This window comes from Nestor notabilis, unplaced genomic scaffold, assembly GCF_000696875.1.
Source record: "Nestor notabilis isolate BGI_N333 unplaced genomic scaffold, ASM69687v1 scaffold27524, whole genome shotgun sequence".
Lineage (NCBI taxonomy): Eukaryota > Metazoa > Chordata > Aves > Psittaciformes > Psittacidae > Nestor > Nestor notabilis.
The window spans coordinates 23,991-29,990 of record NW_009925565.1 but is presented as its reverse complement, the minus strand read 5'-3'; positions in this window follow the sequence as shown (position 1 = coordinate 29,990).

Below are 6,000 nucleotides of genomic sequence, written 5' to 3'. Positions count from 1 at the left end.
CGTCCTGATCTGAGTAAAAGAGGAAAAGTTCAAAGAAATCATCATAGACTTGTCATTACAGAATATGAGTTAAAGACAGAAAGGGGAAAGAATCAGATCTTACTCTTACTGAACAAACATATGGCATAAAACATAAGGAAGCACTAACATGGTGATATTCTAATATTACTTGTTAAATTTGTTTAACTTCTTCCCCCAGGATATGTTGCTGCCAAACTGGCTGTGCTTGGGTCTGGCTTTTTCAGATTTATCAGTGCCCTAAAACAATGATTTAAAAGAGAAACCAAAGAAAGAAGAACAAAGACCAGGTATACATTCTGCTGATTTGGAAGTACCATTGCCATTTTGAAGCAAAATCTTCCTGTGTGCTACTTACCCATAGAAGTTTCAAAACCAAAAGCTGCCTGGGATCACGAGATTACTGGAAAATCCATAATGATGCTGGTTTTCAATGATCCTTTTTCTTTAAATGTTACCTTTCCAGAGGAAGTAGCTTGTGAAGTGAGCCATCCCACTGTGATAATTCCTAAAGCCAGCCATGGGTTATCAGACCAGACACACAGCTAGTCCAATACCTTGTCCCCCAGTACAACAACAAAGTGACTGTTATGAGAGAAGGTGCAAGAGAGAATCATTTAATACGTTTTCCAGCTTCCTTAAAATCACAGGAGTAATCCTTCCTAGTGCTTCTGATTGAATTTATTCTGGATGCTAATGTAACCACCTAAAGCACTCCTCCCTCGCACCAAACCATCCTGCTCACCTCCCTCTAGAGTTGCTTTTGCCTCTCCTACAGTTCTTACAGATTTTCCTTTCACCTCCCCTAAAGCTTCTGTTAGAAACAAACTGGTTCTCTTTACAAATGTGGAGGGTCCTGCACAAGTGCAGTGTGCTGCAGAGCTGGCAGCAGCAGCAGGAGCCGGGTGACTGCGCGCTCACTCCAGGGAGAGCAGTGGAAATGGCCTGGAGGAGTCAGTGACCGTTCTTCTAGGCTGCACTTCATTCAGCAGCAGAGCATGAGGAGATAGTTGCTATTCAAAGGGATGGGTCTTTTCTTAAGTATCTTATGTTATTTTAAAGGTGAAACAACTTGTGTACCTATGTAGGCTTAGCCGCACCCTGGCCTAATCTTTCATCTTCTTGACCTGTCAGGGTCCAAATACCTTTTGGAGCCTGAATGCAGACATCAGCTGGACTCTTTGAAACATACTTAACTCAAGCAATGATTTGCAGATTAAATTACCTTTGTTATATCAACATCAGGCATTCGCATGCTGCCCTCTCTTCCTGAAGGTATCCTCTCTGCAACACCCCGTCACATAATTCGAATTTAACATGGACATACAGACTGTTTGGGATGAGCTGGTATGATGGCATTTCTAAGTTCTGCTACTCCAAAATCTCACACCCATTCACGCCTTGTCCTGCTTTATTCATCATAACAATGTTCAATTAAATAGTGTAAACCAGTTGCAGGCATTCCAACAAAACCTTACCTTTTCTTTTCCAAAACAAGACTACACAATGTTTTCGTTAAAATTCCCTATGGCAGGCCAATTCCTATCCACCATTAGCAATAGTAGTTGTGTACCTAAGGTAATCAGGACAGCAGGAGGAAGAGCTGCCTTACAGAACTAGCTGAAACGCTGTCTATTTTGAGCTTTAAGTTAATGTTTTCAAAGTGCTGAAGTGATTTTGAAAGCTTAAGTCTCCAAGGAAGTGAATATGACTTGGACATATAGGTCACTTTGCCACCGTTAACCTTACTCCATTTCAGACGGACTAAAGGTATCATGTAAAGAGTGAGAGATCTTGTTTTCTTTTTAATGTAGGATTCAATAGAGCATGTACTTTCTTAGAAAGCTATCTGTGTTCTCCTTGTTTTATAGCCTATTACAGAAATAGCAATTTTGCCATCTTTAACAGGAGGAAAAAAAACCTCAACTAACCAAAACTTTGGAAGGCTTGAGGTTTGTAAGACATTTCTCTCTAGCACAGGGTTTTTTTTCCCTTCCAAATGTTATCATTCAAAATATATAAAAGAAATCAATAATACAACAGGTTCAGTAAAATAGACAAAACAAAACACACCTCAATGTATTTAACCAGCTTTCACTTCCTTTTCTCTGATCCCATCAACCTAATCACAGTCTAGCTATTTTTAAGTATCTTATAGGCAGAACAGCCTAAACTAAAAAGCTCTGCATGTGTGGACATATGTGTGTAGTGGGAAGCTTTCTTTGTGTAGTGGGAAGCTTACTGTTCAGACCATCTTTCACAGGAACATGCATCTTTCCTTCTGGCATCAAACAAAGCCAACATAGTCCAATCTTGAATCTCTGCAAAGAGTCACTGTCAATCACTTCAGAGAAAAACGTGGATCCACTCAGTAGAGCTGGCAGAGAGCAACTCTGCCATGTTGTCTTCTCTGTGGTTTTCCAGGAGACCGCCCAACGCATGAGGTTAAAACATCTCATCTAAAAATCGGTCACCAGTGATGATAATTTGGTCTATTCTGAATCACTGCATATTACACCCTCATTCTCAGAAACATCTTGTGAAAATGAGCTTCCAGTTGAAACACTGGAAGCACTGCATCTCAACTTCCCGAACCTGGAGCTTCCCAAGTTTTAATGATAAAGAACTTGCTGCTTGCACAGTGTAAGAAGGTCATTATCTACAAATTTATGCAAAACAGAGCACAGAAAGGGGACAAACCAGCAGTTAAGAGTTCTGTTTTGCTCCTGAGACTCTATTTCAGTTTAAGTCAGCGATTCAAGTTATCTGCCACTTGAAAACACCTGAAAGTAACTGTCACAATGGTATTCCAGTCATTACAATAATTATCTTAGTATTAGTTTCACTCATTCTTCCAAATAGTTGGTGTACTCTACAGTATTTTGGTTCCAGCATGGGAAATTTGGGGCTAAAAATCCATCTTCTGCATATTTTTCTATTTAACAGTACATGTAACACTCATTCCAATTGTAGTCCCTGTGTACTTCTTTAACTGCAGTAATTAAATCTAGCATAAAGTCTGATAATTTTATTTTCCTCTTTAGCTCAACACGTCTCCTCCTGTTCCTCCTCAGACAATTCCAGTATCTATTTCCTCCTTCAGAAAACCCACTTCCACTGCAAATCAACTCCAAAGCTGCAGAATTTGCGTTCCTTTAAGCAGCAAATTACCCTTCGGAAAGGGAACTTTGATAACGTCCCCTTTGGACATCCTCTGCCTCTGCAACCCCAAAGCTGTAAAGGCTTTCCCAGAACACTCTCTCTTCTGCATTGGGAGCCAATTTGTATGATGCAATTTCAAGAAAAATAAAACATGCCCTTTGTGTTTATTGGGTCAAGAATCAATAATTTAACAAAGCAGCAGCACATCTCAGACTAAACCAAAGCTGAATTTTGAAGTTGGAGCATTTTGTATTCTGCAAAAGGAAAATGTTAGGGAGACAGGCTTTTGTCAGAACTCAGACTTTTATGTCTTTTTGCCTAAGAATGAGCATTTTATATTGTTTTTGTTTAAGAGTTTCACTTATTTTAATCTATGACATCTCTGGAGTTCACAAAATACTGCTAACTGCCACTGTGACATCTACTATGGAGGGCAGAAATAATTTGCCAGCTACCAAGAGCAGCTGCAGACTGCAAGACTGTGTTTTAAGAGAGGACATGGGAAGAAAATTTGTGGCAAAAAGCTTTCCTCATCCCCACCCTCTGCTATTAAAGCATTGCACATTCTCAGCAAAAATAACAAATCCTTCTCATTAAAAAGCAGCTTCATAATTTAAAGTGCAAATTCCCAGGTTAGACAGCTTCTGGAAATTGGTGGAGTCAGACCTCTACAAAGTAAACAAATGCTACTGGGCTAAGCTTGGCTTTTGTTGCTCTGTGTGGCTCACGTGTATGTGTGACTTTATCCTCACATCATTTCTGTGACTAAAATACTTAATTCTCAGTAGATGGGAGATGTTGAGGACAAAACAGCAAATGTCCTTCAAAAAGCATTTACTCTCTTTTCAGGTAAGTCAACAGGAATCTTTTGACAGTGGAGTTAGGCCTACACAAAATGTTTCTAAAAATCACACCAGAAGCAAATTGCCCAAAGGAAATCAACAGAAAAACTAGGAACTGAACTCTGACCTCCTGAACTTTGGGCTAGTACTATAGCCACAATGCTATCCTCTCCACAAAGCCATAGTGGTGGCTTTGTGGCTTTATAGGTGCTTTACAATGTCTCAAGACATTGAGACATAGTTCTACATGAAACTGTTTTCAGCACTTACTGCTTTCAGCACGTGAATTCAAGGTCTGTATTCTCTTGAGAACCACACAGGGATATAACCCAGCCTAAGAGTTCAAGTCAACTTTGTACCTATAATTTATGAAAGAACAACTTACATATATATAACAACTTTAAATTACTTACATATTTTCTAAAAATAAAAAAAAACCAAACAAACCTCTGAAAATACAAGATGGTGAAAACCAGCGAACCAAACCCAGTTAATTTGTATGTGTCTTAGATAACTACTGTTTTCCAAGAGTGGCCTTAAGGGACTGGATGCAAGTGGACTGCTTGTGCATTTAGGTGATGCTAGTGTCCTTCTGAATGGTGGTGTTTGTTCAATTACTGTACAACCTCAACACACCACAGCTACTTGAAGCAACACATTCATAAAGAGATACTCTTCAATGTCACAGTGCTGACTAAAGGCAAGTGTACTTCAACAAGCTGGATACACTCTTGTGTACATCCAGTCAAGGAAGGAGTTCATAAGTCTTTGTATAATCCAATTCCAGGACCTGTGACTGCCTCAAGCACTACGTGGATAAGTGCATTGTACAGTAAGGCTTGATAATCTCCCACCTGCAGTGCAGCTTGCTGAATTATTTAGTCTCTACTGGTACATAACTACTTTCTAAGAGTTTTAGTTAACCTGCAAACTTCCTATTTGAGTCCTTTACAAACCCTGTTCTCTCATTAAGCTGGGAATGTGACTGCTCTCCAGCATACATCACTGTGAAGAAAGGAAGCTTCTCAAGTTAAGACATCAGCCTGTCAAGCAATTCCGTTTCCAGTATGCACATGCTGAACGCTGCTATGAATCCAGATGTTCCAATGCATAACCAACAGGGTTTACAGCTACTAAAATATGACTCATACATTGTACATTTTCTTTAAATAGGGTCAAGGATGATGGGTTCTGGAGGGAACACATACCCTACCACTGTTTAAGTTACTCAATAAGCTAAAATATCCAAAGAATCAATAATTAAATTGTTCTTTTTTTTTTGTTTGTACCTTGCTAATTGAGTGAGTCACTATCTGAACAGATGCTTTCTGAAAGGGACCTTTCTTAGCCTCTGGTGCTGCAGGCTGTGGTGTAATGTACTAACCCACTGATCCATGCTGCCTTCAATTTTCTTTGATGCTTACTATTTTTCAAACGCTGAAGCATAATGTTAACCTTGCAAGTGTAATGTCTATTTCTGACATAGTTACCTCCTGCAATTTATTTGGGCAAATTTTCTAAAGACAGTATTTCACACATGGAGACCTTCTACATGAATACAGGGCCAAAAATAAATAAATAAATAGATAAATAAATGTCAACCTTTAAATCTCATTTTGAAGACAGACCACGTTATCTCATCAGCTGGAGACTACATCAATGGTTGTGACTTAGCAGCTTTCTAAGACGTTCTCTGAACCTCAGATGAAAGGCATGTTATACAGGAAGAATAGTGTGTGCAAGAAATACACATTGTATATCTACAAAATGGGCCATATCCCACTGCCATTAAAATTGATGGGAGTTTTGCCATTCACTTCAATGGGATCAGCAGCAGTATATAAAGATGAATTGGCTATAAGCGCACACACTGGCGCTTTATGGGCGTGACAATATAAAAGCCCTGTGTGAAGTATTGAAATGAATTATAACTGTACTGGGTATGTCAATCTTCCTTCTTCTACCTTCAGTTTCTGTA